Below are 22,143 nucleotides of genomic sequence, written 5' to 3' on the forward strand. Positions count from 1 at the left end.
AAAACCTGAGATTAAATTATAGCAATTATCTGAGCATTACGTGTTAGAAGGACAGAGTTCTTAAAATGCCACAAATCTAGAGATTGAAGATTTGTGTGATCCAAACATTGCCTTCTGGGAGTTATGAATCTCTTTGTGAGCCTGTTCAAACAGTTGGCTGAAACACTTGCCTGATAGTTCAATATGACAGACTCCCATTGCTGGTCATTTAATACAGCAGTTCTTAAACACAGATTGAATTCAATCTTTTTGATGTAGCGTTTGCAATTTCTTCTTCACTTTATCGTTCCATTGGGATATTCTGATTGGAAAACACAAAGACCCTTTATTCTTTTAATGACCTGAGATGAAAGGTGAATAGAAAGAGTTTCCTACATCACATTTAGTGAACTTTCCTTTTTTGAAGTGGAGCTTTTCTTTTCTCTTTCTCATTAAAAAAAAAAGCTATCCGATGGGTGGGCATTTAGTTCAGATAAAAGAAAGCTGGGTTCCCGCTGACACACAATTCATATGGAATTTATCATCACTGGACATAAGGACTTAGGTAGCTTTAGAAGTGAGAGAAATAACATGGATTATAAAACTAGCGCATTCGTTTTAAGGATGATGTATTCAACCGCCTGCCTGAATAGATATGTCATTCACTTTTCCCTGCATTTAAATATTTATATACCTAGTTTTCTCCCCACCGTGTTCATTAAGTAATTGATGAATCATGAGAATTTCTTATTTTAAAAAAGGGCAATTTCAGTGGTGAGTTCCTACCGGTTCAGCAAAACTTTTGCATGGACCGAACCGGCAGTAATGCCGGCAGCAACCCACCCTGGGCAATTTGTATCCAGTTTTGTTACCTGAACACCAGTTTCTGCAGTAATAATAATAATAATAATAATAATAATAATAATAATAATAACAACAACAACAACAACAACAACAACAACTCCGCCGTTGCCGGTCCCAAGCCCGGATGAGAAAGGAGGAGGGTTGGGGTCAGGTTGGCATCTAGTCCCATAAAAAAAAACCCGCCAACCCATACAATATGGTGAAAAAAACAAATAAGAATTCCATACCACATCGGTCGTTGCGCAGGTTAACAAGAGCCGCAGCGGATGTTGGGGTCCCTGGACATCCGTCGACAAGTGGGCTACAAGTGGACCAGCCAACAAAACAACAAAAATATAGTGCAGATGAAAACCGTGCCATAATGGCCTGTTACTACAACTCAGAGCCAGAAAAAGGAGGCTATTTAAAGCGAATGTATGAATTATGGAAACAACAATATCCAGATTCAAATGTTAGTGAACAACGACTAGCAGATCAAAGGCGATTTATTATATGGAATAAAGTGTTTAGTGAAGTTGAACATGAGGAAATTCAGGCAAATTGCAAAACCCAAAAAACAATATCACAAGCGAAAATAACTGATATTCAAGACACAACTAAAGACATTATAGTAGAACTCCCAGAAGAAGCTCTCGGGGAGGAAATAACATCACTACCACTAGAACCAGTTTGACTGAACCAACTGATGAACTAACTCAAAAACAAAAAGAATTGAAGGATAAGATCATGGAGCATTTTCTGCTTAATGAGGAAAGGCAACGTTTACCATCATTAAAAACTGTGCCTAAGAAAATTTTGGCCCCTATCATGAAAATGGTTAATGCAGTGTTTTCAACAATTGAACCGGGATCCATCTTGGAAACAAACCAGTTAATGTACAGCGCAGCTGTAATAGTCACTAATGAACTAGGCATTAAAATTAAAGTACCTAGTCACACAACAGAAAAAGCATCAAAGCCAAAGTGGAAAATCCGTTTAGAACAAAAAATCAAAAAATTAAGGGCAGATGCTAGTAACTTAAAGAACATGCATGAGCAATGGCTTAAAAACAACAAAATCATAGATCGGCTAATCAGAAGATATAGATTGGATACAAGAAACATTAATGAAGCTGTAGAGATTGTAAAACAGCAGATAACAGCAACAGCTAGAAAAATTGAAAGATATGAGGCAAGAATTATCCAATATAAACAAAATCAGCAATTTTGATCAGACCAACAGCGTTTTTATCAAAGTCTTAATGTGAATGGTGACACCAAAAGTGAAAAACCAGAAAAACAGGCCACAGTTGAATTCTGGAAAGAATTGTGGGAAAATGCAAAGGACTACAACAAGGAAGCAAATGGATACATGACTTTGAGAAAAGCATTGGCAACAAACAAATGCAAGTATTAGAAATAACAACTGAGATGGTCAAAAATCGAGTTAAAAAGGTAAAGAATTGGACATCACCTGGAAAGGACCAATTACATGGTTTCTGGCTCAAATATCTGACCAGTTTACATGCAATATTGGCCAGGCAACTGAATGAAATTTTACAAAAGGGCCAAATTGATGAATGGTTGACAACTGGAAAAACATACTTGATTCAGAAAGATGCAACTAAAGGAACAACACCTGAAAACTACAGACCAATAACATGCTTGCCAACAACCTTCAAATTACTCACAGGCATTATTTTAGATAACATGATGGATTATTTGGAAACAAACAACATCTTGCCAGTAGAGCAAAAAGGCAACAAAAGAAGGAGCAGGGGCACAAAAGATCAGCTTCTAATTGATAAAATGATATTAGAAAATTGTAAGAACAGAAAAACGAACTTGAATATGGTCTAGATTGATTACAAAAAGGATTTGACTCACTGCCACATAGTTGGATCATAAAATGCTTAGAAACAACTGGCATTAGCAAAAATATTACATCCTTTACTGAAAAGGTGATGAAACAATGGAGAACTGAGTTGGCAGTAGGGAATGAGATCTACGGAATGGTTAATATCAAGCGAGGAATTTTCCAGGGTGATTCACTTTCACCTCTTCTCTTCATCATAGCAATGATCCCACTATCAGTAATCTTTTAAAAAAATGAAATTAGGCTACCAAACAACCAAGGAAGCTGAAAAAAATTCGCATTTACTATATATGGATGATTTGAAACTCTATGGAAAGTCAGAAATAGAAATCCAATCATTGACAAACACAGTCCGAGTATTCAGCACCGATATTTCAATGCAGTTTGGCATGGAAAAATGCACCACTTTATCCATAAAAAGGGGCAAAATCACTGCATGTGAGGGAATTGAAATGCCCAATGGCCAATTAATTAAATGTAAAGAAAATGAAGCCTACAAATACTTAGGCATTCTGCAGTTGGATAGCATCAAGCATGGAGAAGTAAAAACTATTGTGAGGCGAGAGTACACCAACAGAGTTAGGAAAATTTTGAAATCTAAATTGAATGGTGGAAATACAATCAAGGCCATAAATACCTGGGCAATACCAGTTATAAGATACACAGCTGGTATAGTTAACTGGACACAAGCTGATTTGGACCTTTTGGACCGAAAAACCAGGAAACTAATGACAATGCACTACAGTTTACATCCACGTGGTGATACTGATAGGCTGTACCTGCCCCGAAAATCAGGTGGCAGAGGATTATTACAAGTGAAGCAAACAGTTGAAGAAGAAAAACATGCACTGGCTGATTATTTAAAAGAAAGTCAAGAACATCTATTAATCGAAGTAAAGAACAAAAATCTACTGAAGGCCCAACAGACGAAACAAGAATACAGAAAAGATGTGATAAAATCAAGAATGGAGAGTTGGCAGAACAAAGCACTGCATGGCCAATTTCTGGAAAAAATAAAAGATAAAGTGGACAGTGAACAAACTTGGTTATGGTTAACAACAGGTACATTAAAGAAAGAAACTAAGTCACTAATCCTGGCTGCGCAAGAACAAGCTATCCGTACAAATGCCATTAAGGCCAAAATCGAAAAATCCTCTGATGATGCCAAATGCAGACTTTGCAAGGAAGCTGATGAAACTGTTGATCACATACTCAGCTGCTGTAAAATAATCGCGCAGACTGATTATATATTGCAGCACAATTCAGTAGCACAAATGATCCATTGGAATTTGTGCAAAAATTATAATATTAAAACAGCAATAAACTGGTGGGAACATCAGCCTGAAAAACTCACCGAAAATCAGATGGTCAAGATCTTGTGGGATTTCCGTATACAAACCGACAAAATACTGGCGCATAATACACCAGACATCACACTGGTTGAGAAAAATAAGGTCACAATCATAGACATTGCAATACCAGGTGATAGCAGGGTCGCCGAGAAGGAACATGAAAAAATTGCAAAATACCAGGACTTAAAAATCGAAATTTAACGACTATGGCAGAAACCAGCAGTGGTAATTCCATGGTAATTGGCACACTAGGTGCTATTCCAAAAGCACTGGAATTACATTTAAAACAGTTAAAAATTGACAAAATCACCATCAGTCAAATGCAAAAAGCCGCACTGCTTGGATCTGCACGCATATTATGAAAATACATTACGACGTCCTAGGCCCCTGGGTGGGGCCCGACTAGTAACCATTGCCAAATCCGGCGAAACAACTGGCCGCTGTGATACAATTGTATAATAATAATAATAGTAGTAGTGGAATGATAGCTATGTTCATTTTGTAAGCTGCTGAAGACACATTCCAAGGGATGATATTTTATTTATTTATTTAGTTTTACATGGCTACCCATCTTGTCACAATAACTCTGTATGGCAAAAAAATTACAGCATGGCCCTTAAATTATGTAATTCAAAACTTACAATAATTAAATATAAATAAATGGCCGCCATGAGGAAAAACCACATAATTACAAACCACCTGGGCTTTAATCTCTTCCTTGATCCCCATAGCTGGATAAAAAGCCAGGTTTTCACAATTTCCGGGCCTCTAGAGTCAGGGACAATCTCCACTATTTCAGAGGGCAAACACTATGGCAGAAAAGGCATACTTTCTGACTCCTTCATGATGGCCTTATTTAATTGATGTGATCCTGAAGCTTGATCCCCCTGCTGGTTCTAACAGGGCTTATAAGAGAGGTAGTGTTTTCTTAAGGGGTAATCCTACCTGACAGCATATTGCAGTAGTCTACTAAGAACGTGGCCTAAGGATGCTTGACCATGCTTTGGTTACATAGGTTTGTGGCCTATCCAGAAGAGCTCTAATAAAGTTATAAGCGAATAGAAATTCCTATCATTTCTGCTAGGCTACATTTGGATCTAAGCCATAGTCATTTTTAATTGCTAAGTTCACATATTGAGTCCTGCTACCTACTTCCACTGCAACAAACAATAATTGAGTAGAATTATGCAATCCTTCCAAATACAGCCCAAAAATATTGATATTTTTCAGTGGCTGCACATTTCATTTTCCAAATATAATTATTTACTAAACTGCCAAAGCAAAAGGGTGATTTGTGAATATCATTGGACCAATTTTATAGCAACATCTTTAAAGGATACTGTGAAACCTTGTTTCACTATTTTTTAAATTCTAAATCTAACCACATTAAGGCAGATGGTGTTGTACCACTCCAGTTAACAGTTCTTTATTTTATGAAGTATATTTCAGCATCACTTGCCCCCCATGTGTAGCAATGCTTACCATGGCAGAATAAAATTATTGCTACCGGAAAGATGCTTCTTCTGAGAAAATAGTCTTACTAACACCAAGTCTTATTATTTGCATAAATATTTACTTATTTATTTGCCTCAGTACTTGGTTTGATTATTGTGTTATGGGTTATACATTTGGACCTTCTGGTCGACTGAAGCTGCAGTAACCTTCAAATCTGTCTTGAGTATAGATTACCAGGTATGTTGTTGCTCCCTTCCCCAAGTTTATAATTCAAAACCTGCATATGTGGGAATAGTGGGAATACCAGGGGTGGGTTCCTGCCAGTTCTAGCCTCTTCTATAAAGGGGTTCCACAAATCTACATTGACATTTAGGACTGGTTCCAGCCCCCTCCCCCCGCCCGTCTGCACATCATCAAGATGAAGAGCGAGAGGAGCAATTCTGGGATTTGAAATCCACAAGTCTTAAAGCTTTCAAGTTTGAACATTCTTGAGTTTTTTTCTAAAGGGTTAGGGGTACAAGGGTCTTGTAACTTGACAGCTTTAAGACTTGCGTGCTTCAAATGCCAGAGTTTCTGAGCCAACATTTTGGTTGCTAAGCAAGAGTGTTGTTAAGTGAGTTTCACCACATTTTACAAGTTGGCCATGCCAGCGAGCCACTCCCACCTGGTCACATGGCTGGCAAGCCACTCCCACAAGTTGGGTTTAGTTGAGTTTATTAGACTTGTATGCCGCCCTATTCCCAGGGGGACAAAGCAGGCCACATCTGCAGAAGAGGTTCTAAAAAATTTTGAAACCCACCACTGTGGAATACTGATGCAAATACTAAACATAGAGATACAAAGACATCCTCATTCATTATAGTGGCAAGGATGCACACAGAGTTAGCTCTTCAATGGAATGGAAAAGGGGAAGCTATTCTGGTATCAGCATCTGAATTTATGCTCAAACATTACATATTTCTTACTTACAAAGTAATATGTATTATGCTAAAGTATCTCACATATTAAATGGATCAATTTCTATTTAGTAATGATAACTTGGCAAACTGAAACAAACTGAAAAAGAGACTGTATTTTTCTACCACTGCAGTTAAAATTCATTAGCATGGGAATAGCTTTTTAATTCATAGAACTCATTAGTTGTCAAGTAGGTTTTAACATCTTCCTGTATTATAATTACTGACCTAAAATTTGTGTGTGCATATTGTCCTCAATTTCCTTATCTCCCTGCAAAGGATGGCAATGTAATATGACCCAATCATTTTAGGACAAAAAACTGTTTGTTAGAAAGAAACCATTCATTATCCTAGAACCTTTTGCAGCTGTACCTAGTCTGCCAAGATGAGAATAATAATAATAGTGAGCTTGAATAGGACGTTGCATTTGAGGGAGGAGATAGAGAAAAAGGCAGTGTGGTACATGACAGTAATGATAACACTGTCTGGGATAACATTGGCAATGCACTACCTTGTTCATTCAATAGGGATTCAGGGGAGCATAATGATCTCTAAGTAACAACTTTTGAATTGACTTTTTTTGGCAAGGAACTGGAGACGGAAATTAGAATTGAACAGAATCTTAAAGGATTTCTTCACTGTCAAGGAAATGTGATCGAATAACTTCTTTGAAGCATCTCTACAAAATGAAATACTTTCCTACTTCTATTTAGCAGCACAGGGCTCTGCATTGTTTCACTCAGTCAAGAATAAGTTCTTTGATGATGACTGAATGAGGTTGCCTTGATTGTAAAAGCAGGATGATGTAGTTCTGTTAGGTGCTTCTCTCCATCAGAGTAGTGTATTATACATCCACTGGGTGAAATACTTCATTATGTCAGCTTATGTGCAATCCAACGATTCATGAATTTTGAATGTTGAAGCTGAACATCACCAACACTGCAACTCTCATTGCACATTCACTGAATTCAGACAGAGAAGTGATACCCATGTTCTGAAAACATCTAGGATTCATAATTATGGAACTACTTGAAAGCTTCTCATTTATCACAACATGCATTTACTTGATTGTTGAATCAAACGGTTTTTGAAAACCTACAGAATTTCAAAGGGTGGCTTTTTCTTCCATTCGCAAATCAAAAAGCTGGCACTACATTATGCATTTTAGAACTAAGTTCCTTTGCTCACTCCACCCACTTTAATGCTTATACATTAAAGCCATTCTTCCAGAGCTACCTGATTCCAAGTATACAACATACACAAGGAGAGGCAGAGCCATCAAGCTACAAGTGAGCCATCAAGGGAGACTTCTGGAGTACTAGTAGTCTTATCTTTTCAAAATCAGGCAAAATTCATTTTTATTCTCTTGGACTTTGAAATGCATTAACGTGTATTTGATGTAGGTATAGTTATTGCATTTTGCAGGCTGCCCTGGGGGGGAAAATAGATTTAGTTTTATGTGAAAGATGTATTTTAAACAAAAATTCAACATTCTGAGGGAGAAAGTATTTGTTCAAAATTTTGGTCTCTTAGAATAGGTTGCATTGATTTTATTGTTTAGTCATAATTTGACATACCCCCCTTCCAAATGACCACAAATCAGAAAAATGGAGCAATCATTCTTCTCCTTCACATTTGCATCATTTCAGACAGTAAGGACAAAGCAAGATTTGTTCTCAGAAAAGTTAGGTTATTAAAGATTTTTAATTTGTTACATATTGAAGGGATAGCATGGTTTTTAATTCACAAAGGGATCACTCTGTAAATTTTTCCCCATAGCTATTATTAAAACATTTGAAAAAACAACAGCCAGATGCACTTAATTGCCTGGAAAGGGTAACTACTCTGAGCAATATGCTTTATGATGAAAATAAATAAATGAAATGCCCACAGTACAGATATAGAGGTGTTAAAGTAATTAACACTTCCAAATCAAATCTTTGTATTTCCCAGATGAAAACATTAATACACAAAGAAACCACATAGAGATAAATAATTTGCAACTGCCATTACTTTCCTTCTGATCTGTATCACATTAATATCTAATTCAAAGGAAATAAATCATCTGGCATATTAGATATGAAATGTGCATAGCCACAAAAGTATTATCTGCTACATATGATGCACAAAAGCATGAAAGATAGCTTTAGAAAACTGAACTGAAAAAGGTTTTGGGTTGACAAGTGAAATGTCTTTAAGGAAAAACCAAGTCCTGTTGCTTTTTGAAAAAAGCACCCTTGAGACAACCTGACCTGGATGAATGAAAATCTGCCCAAAGACATTTTATCATTAGGAAAAATAGCTTCTGAAAGGCTGCTGCATCTTCTCACCTCTGGGATAAAGTATAAAGTTTGAAATTGGCTGGGAAAACCAAATTGTCTTAAATTTGACAAGTAACGCAAAGCATTATTATTGTTACTATTTACTATCCATAGTAAAAATTAATCAGATTTGTTCATCCATGCACCTACTTCCCTACAAATCTATTTAGCGATATCCCCTTTACCTCCCAATCCTCATCTGTGTTCAACATTGCTGCAAACAAGAGCAGAAACAACCAATGCTGTAAAATTGGAAAGTGGACAAGGGTTCAGTTATAAGAATTCTTCAGGTGCAATAATTCTACTTGGAAGGCAGCTGGGAAAACAACGAATAAAAAGTCTTGTTTGGGGTGGTGATTGGTAAAATAACAGGTTTCAATACTGTCATTAGCAAACTTTTATTTAGCTCCTTGTCTTCACTGCACTAGAACTCAGATACAGAACTGTTTACTATTGTGTAGTGGTGAACTGGACTTTTACAGATTCTTGCCCGTTGTATCTTTATATCAACAGATAGACTTATCTAGAATTTGTTTTCTTTGTTGATTGATCTCTGGACTAATGCTCCTTGTCTCTTGCCATTTTGAATTCACTTTCCTGCCATGACCCTACAGCTGAGCTAAGACATCTGTTGACATCCCACCATGAAACTGTTCTGATTAAATGGAGAAGATAACCTTTAAACAGATAATTGTCTCAGTATCAAAGCTATTGCTGAAAGATTAATTAATGGCTGACATTTCTGCAATTTTAATTGGCAGAGAAATCTTTTCTGAAACCCAAATAAACAATGCACTCATTAAAGTGGTTACATGTGAACACATCAAATATGCAGTGAATAGTATAGATGACTCTTTCTCAGACATTTGCTTCTTTGGTTCTATTAAATTAAAAGTCTTGGAGATAAGTTTGGAAGTTAAGTTTGGAAGTAACATTTTTATAGGGCAGTTCCCCCTGCTATTTTTATATAATATGGATCCATGGGGGGAAATCAGAGATGGGAGGCAAATGAGAAAAGCATCATACTGGTGTCCTTTTGAGAAAAGCATCATACTGGTGCCCTTTTGTATCTATGTTGTTACATTACATGCATGTTCAAAGGGAGTGGGTGTCAGCCCTTCTTCATTCAAAAATCAGGAAAGAAAACCACAGGACTCCATTGGTAGAAATCAAGTGTACTTTTACTAATTATAAATGAATAGAAGCGTAGCTAAGCTAAGTCTGGTTATTTAGGCACGAAAGCGAATAATATATTGTATAATTCATTCCCCTCCCCTTGGCATCCCGTGCACAGTCCAATCATAATTCTCCCAAATGTCAGGTGTGAGATAACTTTGAAAGGCATCACCAGGATGGAATGCTGGTCCATTGGCCTTGGCGGGAAGCACTCCTCCTCCACATGTGCAGTAAGGTGGACAGTTCAAAATCCAGAATATTCCTCCAGCACAACAATGAGTCCCCTCCCAAATACCATGCCCCCCCTCCCCATTTCAATGGCAGCCGAAGCAGTAGCAAAGCAGAGGCTGACAGTGGGGTTTGCATTATAATCAGAGGTGGGTTGCTCCTGGTTCAGCCCAGATTGGGGGAACTGGTAGTGGTGATGGCGAGAGACTCTGCCCACCTGCCCGGATGCTTCTGCGTCATATGCATGAGAGAGAGCATGTATGTGAGTGAACCAGTAGTAAAAAAAATGGCAACCCACCACTGATTATAATGATACAATGTTACTTTCTTCATTTTAATCCAGATATGGTAGAACTTCGGTGTATATCCCAAAAGAACAAAAAAAAATGACAAACATATTGTGCTTTATAACCTTTTTCTTTTACTTTGAGAACTGTTTGACTGGCATTCATGGAATGTTTATTTCCATTTCTTTGAACAAAGAGCATATTGCAAACAATTTCTGCAAGTGTTACAATCCAAAAGAGGTTTTTGAATAACCATTTTAATACTTCAATGTTTCTTGTGATGGGGCTTAATCACAAAAAGGAGAGTTACAGTTCACATTGGCTTGGAGGCTAAAATATACAGGCAGATTCAGTACAATTTTATACCAGTGTCCAGTTAGATTCTCTAGCATTTAAGCTTCAGATCAAGGCATTCTATTAATAGATTTTATATATATATATATATATATATATATATATATATATATATATATATATATATATATATATATATATATATATATATATATATATATATATATATATATATGTGTGTGTATGTGTGTATGTGTATGTGTATGTGTATGTGTATGTGTATGTGCATGTGCATGTGCATGTGCATGTGCATGTGCATGTGCATGTGCATGCATATGTATGTATGTATGTATGTGTGTATATATATATATATATATATATATATATATATATATATATATATATATATATATATATATATATATATATATATATATATATATATATATATATATATATATATGAGAGCTAAATAGCATGAAATAGATCTATACTAGTCTCCCCTTATTTATTTATCAGCACAAATACAACACAGACACACACACAGAGACACACACAGACACACACACACACACACACACACACACACACACATATAAATGGCTTACCCAGTAAAAGTCAACATGTAACTCTGAACCAACCTTGCAAGATTGCCCAAGCAGCCTAAGTTTTAAAAGAAAACAAAGTATGTTGTTGCCAGGAACTATCACCACACATTTTGCTGGGTGATCTTTCCTGAGAATGGATAATGTGTGAGAAGAGTATCCCACTTGTAATAAAGCTTTGGGGAATCTATATAAACATTGTACCTTGGATTTAGCATCTACATTGTATTCTGGCTTCTCAATAATATATTTCTATAATCTTTTTTGTTGGTGGGAAGGTAACAGTGATCCGTGCACCTTCAGTATTTAGTCATGCTGGCCACGACCACGGAGATGTCTTCGGACAGCACTGCTCTTCCGCTTTGAAACAGAGATGAGCCCTACCCCCTAGAGTCAGAACGACTAGCACATATGTGCAAACAGAACCTTTACCTTAATCTTTTTTGCAAATACACTTTGTGAAATCATTGCTATAAGAGAGGACTGATACTGCTTGAATTTCATTGGATAGAAAGTTCTAAAAAGTTATTGTCCCTAATGATAATAATTAAACACATTCATCACAAAGATGTCCTAGGCTGGTGAATATTCAAGCTCTTATACTGTACTTTCTAGATACACAGTTCTTTATTTGTACCTGGCTGTGCTCTCCACACTTCATCCTGAACTTTTATTGGAATCTTAAGGGTACAAGCACACATCCTTTGGTGCTATTAAACCTCTTTGTAGTTTTCACTGTTATTAACCAAGATCGTGTGGTTGAAGCACCACATTTTTTTAGGCATGATGTCCATAAAAATCAGGTGGAGTTTTGATCATTTTATCCTAGCCATGTCTTGATTTTTTAACTATGTATTTTTTTTTTTTGGTATTTTATTTGGATTTATAGGCCGCCCTTTTCCCTGAGGGGACTCAGGGCGGCTTACAATCATTAGGGAGGGGGTGCAATTCAATACAAACAATATGTGAACAAAATAAATAAAGTAATAAAAACACAACTTGCATTCAACATTCAACATTCGGGTGGGGCAAATTAGAGACTTATCCCCAGGCCTGTTGGGATAGCCAGATCTTAAGGGCTGCGCGGAAGGCCTGGATGGTGGTGAGGGTGCGTATCTCGACGGGGAGATCGTTCCACAGGGTCGGAGCTGCAACAGAAAAGGCTCTCCTCCGTGTAGTCGCCAGTCAACATTGACTGGCGGATGGAATTCGGAGGAGGCCCAGTCTGTGCAATCTTATCGGTTGGAGGGAGGTAATCGGCAGAAGGCGGTCTCTCAAGTACTCAGATCCACTACCATGAAGGGCTTTAAAGATGGCCAACAGGACCCTGAAGCGCACCCGGAGATCAACAGGTAGCCAGTGCAGCTCGCGGAGGATGGGTGTTATGTGGGCGAACCGCGGTGTGATATGTGATTTCATTCATATGAAAAGTCAACCGGCAGAAGCATCAACACTGTGTAACTACATTGTATAAATTTTAGACTAAGAGATACTAGTTTAAAAATCACCAATTAACCCAGTCTCTGATATAGAATAAAAGCTGCAGTGGTATCCTCTAAGAATTAAGACTTTCTAGCACCTCAAACCAATTTTGAAAGTCTCGATATTTTATTTAACCCATCCATCCATAAGGGAACAATATGGATCTAGTTCAGAACAAACAAGAAAGGAGGAAAGATATAAGTAAGAAAGGTAGGCAATGAAGAGAGAAATAGTCCAGATTCAATCAAAACCTTCAAATGGTTGGGGAGGAGGGGAACGGATGGCAAGTCACACTTGTCTTTCCCCTGACCATTTTTGTTCCCCACTTACATATATTATGACTCATTTTACAAATCAATTATGCAAGATTTTAAGATGAGTTTTAATTCAGAATTAATTGAGTTATATGTGTGTAGGTGTTGGGCTTTGGCACCTACAAAATCTGTAAAAGCTAATGTTTCCTGAAGGATTTATTTGCTTAAATTTTGGTATATAGTCAGTCTTATCTATCAGGTCAATTTGTTATTTCCTCTACACAAAGAAATAAAATTCAGCTTTCCCATATGTTTCCATATATTATTTATGATCCAAAAAGGTGAACTTGCATCAGAGAACTCTTTAGGGAATACAATAACATCTTGTGCCGTTGAAGGAAAAAATTCTCTTTTGGTTCTGAATATCTAACAGGAGTAGCAAACAAACTTCTTTTTTGCTCTGTTATCGTTAGCTAGCTAAAAAGAGAAAAGAATAAAAAGGTATTGTCTTCTCTGGAGCTGACATGAATGTTGGTTTTTTTAAATTTTAAATCTTACACTTCCCAGCATACTGCCACCACTTTGAGACGTTTCTAATGTATTCCAAAGCCTCATTATTCTTTTAATGCATTGTGTTTTAAAGTATTCTACATTGTTTTGACTTATTTTTAGCAGATATTAAAACAAAATTCTGATTACTTTTACTAATAGTTCTAATTTTTCCTTAAATCTAAATTAGTTTTTTCTTCCAAAATATTGTTTAAATTTAAGACTCAAATTATAACTCATGCAATGTTTTTTTAAAAATGTTTGTTCCTAGCACTCTCATACCTCCATCTAACATGGATTTACCACTAATTTTTTTTATCATAGCTCCTGCGTTCTTTTTGTCTATTTAAATTGTCTAGTTTGCTTCAGTACTGTTTTGTTTCCCCAACAACCTTTGTGTTTCAGCGTGAATCTGATCTCTTCAAATAACATTTAACTATCTGTCATTTGACCATTAGTAAATGGCCCATATCAGATTTATCACTGATTTAAGCAAGTTGTAACCAAGGATGAAACATATTTTTTTAAAATTCAGAATATAGTTTTAAGTAGGTCAGTGAATTTTGTACTGAAAATATGCAGCTTTAGTATACATTTTGAAATCCCATGTGATTCCCTTTAAAAAATATCCTATTTTCTCCATCTCCTTTTGTGACAACGTAAAAACCCAAAGCAGACCTTCAACATAGGGATGCTTGAAAATATTACAATTTGCAAATATAATATATGGGATGATATCCTGGATAAATTGGTTGATTGGAGTTTACCCATCCATCCAATTTTGTATTTTATGTTCTATGATCTCTTTACATACACACTCCGTATGTATCAAATACGTACTTCAATACATATGGAGTACCACCCACACATGATTGCAAAGAGGGAGGTTTTGGCTAGAAGAATATTGGCAACAGAAAGAGAGGGGGTTTAATATATTTTTTTTACCACAGGAAGAGTTTTGCTTTGGAGAAAAGATATAGAAAGGTACAAGTTAAAATGTAAAATGAAAGTTTAAAAGAAGAGCAGGAAGGATTTATGAGGGATGAAGGAAATAAAAGCCTGAGCACTCAGCAGATGTTTAGCTAAAGAGAAGTGCAATAGAAAAAGACAATGGTTCAGAGATCTTTGCCACAAGGGTCAATAGACCATGAGATGACAATGGAATAAGTAAGAAATTAAAATATTAAATTAAAAAGAAGGCTGGAATACAAGGAAAGATTGAGATCATGAAGAAGAAGAGAAAAACTATTGAGTGTGATAGATAAGCACAAAAGAGAGACTGTGAATTAACAGAATGATTATATTAGCCTTTGGAATCCCAGATATTTGCTTGGGTTGATCTTGAAGGGGAGGAGAATCAGCCAGATGATTGAAAAAAATGGCTTAAATTCTGCCAGTGTCACAGTAGAATCCAGATTAAAAGTTCTCTCGGGGAACTCTTGAGTTGTGGTTTGTGTGCCCGAACACACAACACTGGGACTAAGCAGACATGTTATCATCACATGCCTCTTTTATGGGCACAAGAAGAAATACTCACACACTCAGGAGTGTTTAAAGGTTATTCCTAGCCCAGTGTAAAAGAATTTGGCGCTAATGGTACTAAGCATTTGTATTTTCTTTTAATTGAGCTATTCAAAATATTAATAGCGAGTTATTTTTTCTGTTGGAAACCAAGAAGGAGCCTTTCATTTATTTGTGTTAAATTTCCCTTAAATACAACAAGAATTATAAGAGAATTATTTCCACCCACCCAGGTTTGCCAAGTTCTCAACCTTGGGTGGGAGCATTTACAATATCAGCTTTATTGATCTGAAGGAAATGGGAAAGATTGGGTGGGAAGTTTAGTCCAGGTCAGATCCCAAACAGAAGAGATGTGTAGGATCCATGTGGCATCTTTCCAAAGCACACATCAGTTCCAAATTTAATCTCTATGACAAGTTTTTAAATCACATATGAACAGGTGTGTTTGCTGCTATTAGTACCTTGTTCTTTTAGAGAAAAAAAACTTTTTATCACAAGAATCCAGAAAAATAAAGTACAGGGAGAGAAACAGAAAATCTGGACACCTGCTGTGATGACCCGGGGTGAGGCAACACAATCAGCTGATAGTTCAAACACCCCTTTATTGCTCCAATATTCCCCCAAATGCTCCCACTCTTATGACAAGTCCCAGAGCAAACTGCTATCATACACACACACCTCCAGCAGCCTCTGGCTGTGAGTAGTCTAGCAAAATGCTGTTAGCACAATGGCTTCAAGGCAAGAAGTCCAGCAAAGCAACAAAGCAATGAGTCCACAAAGTAAAGGAACAAGGCAATGATAAGGCAAGAAGTCTAGTGAACTCCAGACATTGGCAATAGAACACAAAACTCCATGAATTTAGCACTTGTTCCCACAATGCTCCTTAAGTCTCAGGTGTGCCTTATAAAGAGAAATGGGGCACTCTCCTCCTGAGTGGTTGGGTCGGTCTGCGCTGTTCCCACCTCCTCTCCACTCTCCATGCTTGGGAATCAGGAGGGGGTGGTCCTTGCTCATCGCCTCAGCTCCGTCTTCCTCATCTCCATTGCCTGCCCTCTCTTCCCCCCTTTCTTGGATGTCCTGCCCCTGTTCTTCCCTGCTGGCAAGCCATCCCAAGCCTGAGGGACCTGGGGTTGCCTTGTCCTCCTCTTCCCTACATTCAGGCAAAGCCAACAAGGCTGCCCCCCGACCTCTGTTGGCCCCAGCTCTGGCTTCTCCTCCTCCATGGATTCAGGCTTCGAAGGGGCCATGATACCTGCTTTAAGGATGTTTCCTGCTTACTCTCAATCTCTGGACATTACTAAGAAGAATTCTTTAAACAAATCTTGAGCTTATTTTGATTACTTTCCCTTTAATTCGTGTTTATGTTACTTGTAAAGTGTCTTGACCCAATTTGCGTCCTGAAACATGAGATATAAATAATTATAATAAACCGAGAAATACCACAGCTTAAATCTGTTACATCACTCAATCTTCTGAGACCTATTCAGGACTTCCTACAAACAAGCTGTCCTACCCTTTCAGCTGCCTTTCATAAGGGGAAAAATGCATATTTTTAAGGACATTAACTGCTTGCATTTTATAGAAATTCCAAATTTTCATTTTAACAAAAGTAGAACCAAGAACCAATGTTACTTTATGGTTTTCATGGTGTTAGGTTTAGTTCTTTTCTCTTTTGTTCCCACCAGCAAGCCAATTCCGACATGGTAGACTTTCATCTATTAACATTTCTGAGATAAAGAAATAAAAAATACATAGCTGCTGGGGGGTGGGGATCCTATGCTTCATAGAAACTGAGAATGATGAACAGAGATGTGAACATCAATGAGAAGACAACTTCTTTTATTATCAGACTTTAGTTAATGAACAAATGGGAACATGCTGGAGACTTTCTATTAGCCTTTCCATCTCCAGGCTCCCTTTTCCTAGTATAGGAAAATAGTGAAAGCTGCAGGACTGATGAAGCCTAATCCTCTCATTGTTTTGAGCTGTTATTAAGCAGATTAGAAAGGGAAGGCATAGGATAGGCTGGGATTAGGAATCTAGATTAGCTTTAGGGCACAGCAGTGGTGGGTTCCGGATCCCATTCCAACTGCTATGGTTGGAACGGGTCAGGCAGCGTCCACATGTGTCTTAGCACCTCTGCGAGCCTCCACGATGCTCCAGCTGCTCAGTGCACATGTGCAGAAGCGCTGAAGACTTAAAAGACAGGTAAGGAGCATGAGCAGGCGGGTGGACCCTCTGGAACACCATACCGGAATGGTATCCTGTGCTCCGGGCAGGCTCTAGTACACTTGTACCTGGATGTACTGTCTGCAACCCACCACTGGAGCACAGCTGCCTCTACAATCCTATTCTATACTAATGCTGGATTTACTCTAAGGCATCTTAAGAAATACTTCTAGTGTTGAGACACTTCCATAATGGCTTGTGAGGCATTTGATCTAGACAGCAATCTCTCATTCTGCCTTTCTTTTCCAGAAAGCTAGTGCTAGCTGTAGCAGGCAAATTGTCCAATGAGAGATGGAAGTTTGCTGTCTAGACTAAATGCCTCACAAGCCATTATGGAAATGTCTCAATAGTAAAAGTATTTCCACCTTAGAGTAAAGCCAACATTGTAAGAATAGGATCATAGAGACAGCTGTGCCCTAAGGCTAAGCTGGATTCCTAATTCTAGTCTGTGGTGGGTCTCTCCCTCTCCCTCCTCTCTCTGCATACATATTGTACATATACATTCATCAATAAAACACACATACTTTTCTATGTATATAAAGTATTTGTATACAAAATGAAACTGAATCTCTCTCTCTCTCTCTCTCTCTCTCTCTCTCTCTCTCTCTCTCTCTCTCACACACACACACACACACACACACACACACACACACACACACACACAAACAAACAAACACACAGTTCAAAATGTTCATACATGCAGGCATTAGCTTTAAAAATTGCAATGCCTTCTAATATCTTTTGAATCTTTATTAACACAAGGGTTGTAACTTTTGTCTTGTGAATATAAGGTCATTAATTCAAAACCTAAAAAAACTTTTTTCTTTTAATATTGTGTTTCTCTCACTCTCTTCACCTTTGTTTTACTTCAGGAGTTCCCCATTTTATCATTTTTCCGGTCTCCTGAGATAGAAGGGATTCCTCTAAGTGTTCTACTTTTTAGGTGAGTGAAAAAAAAATGACATAAAGCAAGCTAAAGATGAGACATGTCACTTTAATTATATTTGAGTGGCTCGCTCTCAGCCCTTCAAAACAGGACTGTAATAAAAGTATAAACTAAAATCCAAAACTATGCTATAGTAAAATTTCCAAATGTTGAAGATCAGCCATAACCAGGGGTGGAATTCTACTCATTCGGACAGGTTCAGTCGAACTGGTAGTTCCAGTAAGCAGTGGAGAGCAAGGAAGTTTGGGCCCACCCCTGCTCCATACTTGTTTTTATCAGGAAACAGTGAACTGCACATGCGTGATCACCACCGCTGCTGCTGTGTAACCAGCTGTCTGTCAGAGTGACGCAGTGGTGGGATATGACTGCTACACCCTGATACCGACATACCACAGTGGTGGGTTCCGGATCCCATTCCAACCAGTATGGTTTGAAAGTGTGCACACACACACAGTGTATGCATGTGTCGTACCTGCCAGCGATGCTACCGCAAGCCTCCGCGGCTGCTCAGCAGAGAGGTGCATAGGCGCTGTATGCGCATGCATGTGTGCAGAAGCACCAAAGGCTTTGAAGAACAGGTAAGGAGCTTGGACAGGCAGGTGGATCCTCTGGAGCACCATACCAGAATGGTATCCAGTGCTCCGGGCAGGCTCCCGTATTCCTGTACCAGGGCATACAGCCTGCAACATATCACTGGCGTATCGGTGCCTGATGGGACGACCAGGTACCGTTCCAGTATGGTGCTCCAGATAGCCCACCCAGCTGGCCGCTCCACTTACCACTATTTCAGCCGATGGGGCATTTGCGCATGCGCATGGAGCATATGGCTCCTGCATGATGCTCTGCCGAGCAGCTGAGCATCACAGATGCTGCCTGTTCATGTGGTGGGTGCCTGCATGGTAGCTATGCATGCACACACTGTGCCTGTGCTGCGCCCATACCGGTTGCAACGGGATCTGGAACCCACCACTGGAATGATGGTAAACTGCACATGCATGCATAAAATGCATCAAGCACACACGAGTGAAGCAAACAAGTTGTTATACTGTTAGGATCTCACCCCTGGCCATAACTTATATATACTACTACTTCCAAGAAATACAAGAATATACTTTAGAATCCAAAGACCTACTGAAACAGACTATCAGAAAAAGCAAGCAAGATTGGGGCCTGTCTTCTCTGAAGGGGTATATGCTGTCCCAGAGAAAAGGTGAACTATCTCAGAAGGCCTGATCCAGGACCTCATCAGACAACCTTCCTTTAAGCTAGGGACTCCGTCCTGTTCCTTTTATCAAAGGAAAGGCTGAAGCCAGTTGGAGAAGGTGGCTTGAAGATACCAAGACCTGAATTCTGAAGTATTTTAAAAGTGCCATTCAGCAATCTGAATTGTACTTGGAAGTGAATTTGAAGTCAACAGATCAGAAATGTTACTTGGGCAAATTGCTTTCCACCTGATGTATTTGGGGCAAGTTGCATTTTCAAGACAATTCTCATATACAATATACTGAAGTAATTCAAACAAGAGGTTACTGAGACAGGTGACTGAGAGACTGGACATAAACAAAGACTTCTGATCCAGAAAATATATGTCACCACAAGATGGATTTGTGCATAGATCTGAATATCTGAAGAATAAGCATAGTGAGTATTGAGGTCTGTTTTACTCCCATGGGGTGTAATGCCAATATAAAGTATTTGGATGACATAGTACAAATTAATGTAGCATTGGTCCACCAACAGCTGTTTGCTATGTAGTTAAACAAATCTTCATGTTGAAATAGAATCTTCTATGTTGAAATGGTATTGCTCATTGAAGAAAAAAATTATATTAACGATTGCTCTCATGTACTGCTCATAGATTATCCAAACAGAGCTGATTGACCATTATTTCCATGTAGTGGTCATAAAATGCTAAAGTTGGAAGGAACATTTACCCCATTGAGTCAAACTCTTCAATGTGGGGAATCAAATTGAAAATATTCATTATAGATGTGTCTCTAGCTTCCATCTGCACACTTTTAGGAAAGGAAAACCTACCTTCTCTCTCAGTAAATGGTATACAATATCTCTTACTAATAGTTTGCTCCTATACCACAACAATCAAAATCTGCAATTTAAATCCATATCTTCCATTTCACTTTCTGACTCCAGGCACTTAGGTTAGCAAAGTATATACTAATGGCTAAAATGTCATGGAACTTTCCCTTATTTCCACTGACTCCTAGTTATTATTCTTATTTGTTTGCTTGATTTTTTTTCCCAGAAGATTGATGATAAAGTTAACCACACTAGATGAATTCCATCTATTTCTGTGGGAAAACAATAATCTACATCGTGTGGGAAACATGACTCACATGTTGTTAGTCATTTAAGAGATTAGTTTGCCTCAGTTGTCATACTTAGTTCCTTTTATGCCAGCCCATTAAACTTTTTCTACTAAAATCAATCTGTATTCACCTGACTGCACTGAGGAAACCTGAAAGCAGTCAGCAGCAATGCTATTAATCCAATGCTATTCAAACTGGCTGGTGACAATAATTGCACAGTCTCTGTATGACCATTTACACAGAGTTATTTTTTTTTAAGAAAAGATCTGATATAAGGACTTTGAGATGAAGAAATAAAACCTATTGTAAGTTTTTTCATAAGGAAAGCAAAGATTGACTGGAATTGGAGTAAAGCGGAACAGGCAAAATAAAAGAATGCAGCCGCGTGAGCGATTGTGGGTGCACCCCGGTACACCCACGTTACACCTATCCTCCGCGAGCTGCACTGGCTACCTATTCGTCTCTGGATATGCTTCAGGGTGCTAGTTATTACTTATAAAGCCCTACATGGTATTGGACCTGGGTACTTGAGAGACCGCCTTCTGCCGATTACCTCCCACAGACCCATTCGTTCCCACAGATTAGGCCTCCTCCGTATTCCATCTGTCGCCCAATGTCGGCTGGCGACTACTCGGAGGAGGGCCTTCTCTGTGGCTGCTCCGGCCCTTTGGAACAAGTTCCCCGTGGAGATTCGGACCCTCTCCACCCTTCGGGCCTTCCGGACGTCCGTGAAGACCTGGCTGTCCCAGCAAGCCTGGGGTTGAGTTCCTCCCCCCTACTCGAATTTGCTGTGTCTGTTGTGCTTTTAAGTTGTTCGTATTGTCTGATTGTTTTTTGTCTTACTTTTTGTAATTTCCCCTCCCTTGGCTTTTGTTCAGCTTCCCTGAGTCCCTTCGGGGAATAGGGTGGCCTACAAATTGAATAAACTCCAAACTCCAAACTCCAAAATAATGTAAGGAAAAACAGCAAGTGGAAAGAAAGTAATAATCCTCCTCCCTCAGTTTCACATTTCTGAAATTCATGTATTACTATTACTTATAGAGAAAGACCAGTTGAGTGATCAAGAATTTAGGGAAAAGCTCTCAGTAGAACCTTTGGGGAAGAGAAGCAACTCTGAAAGGAGGTAAATTATTCTCTCACATGTTGAAGTCTCCAAGCATGGATGATGCTCTGTCATCAAATATCAGCTCCTACTCATCCAGTTGCCACCAGAAACTATGCTTTGGCACTCTGCTGCTCTAATACTAAATAAAAAGCTCTACTTATATAAGAACATGTGGTCCATTATTGAGCAACAGTTGCTGAATTATGACAGATTATTTGAAGACAATTTATAGAAATGGTATATTTTGCTTAAATAAGCATAATGTACAAATGACAGATTTCCTGCTTTTAGGCCTGCAACAGATAGGTAAAGAAAAACACATTATAGAAATGTCTCCAAGTATTTCCAAAATTCTCCAA

The 22,143-nt window shown here is 38.3% G+C and overlaps 1 protein-coding gene across 1 annotated transcript in view; it reads right to left on the reverse strand.

The window, feature by feature from the left end:
• The window catches only part of ANO3 (anoctamin 3), a 217,737-nt gene that overhangs the window by 97,412 nt on the left and 98,182 nt on the right, over window positions 1-22,143 (reverse strand). The gene's annotated exons all lie outside the window — the stretch shown is intronic.

The sequence above is a fragment of the Thamnophis sirtalis genome, unplaced genomic scaffold (assembly GCF_051295495.1).
Source record: "Thamnophis sirtalis isolate CommonGarterSnake01/CBP01778 unplaced genomic scaffold, rThaSir2_p1.2 scaffold_1, whole genome shotgun sequence".
Classification (NCBI taxonomy): domain Eukaryota; kingdom Metazoa; phylum Chordata; class Lepidosauria; order Squamata; family Natricidae; genus Thamnophis; species Thamnophis sirtalis.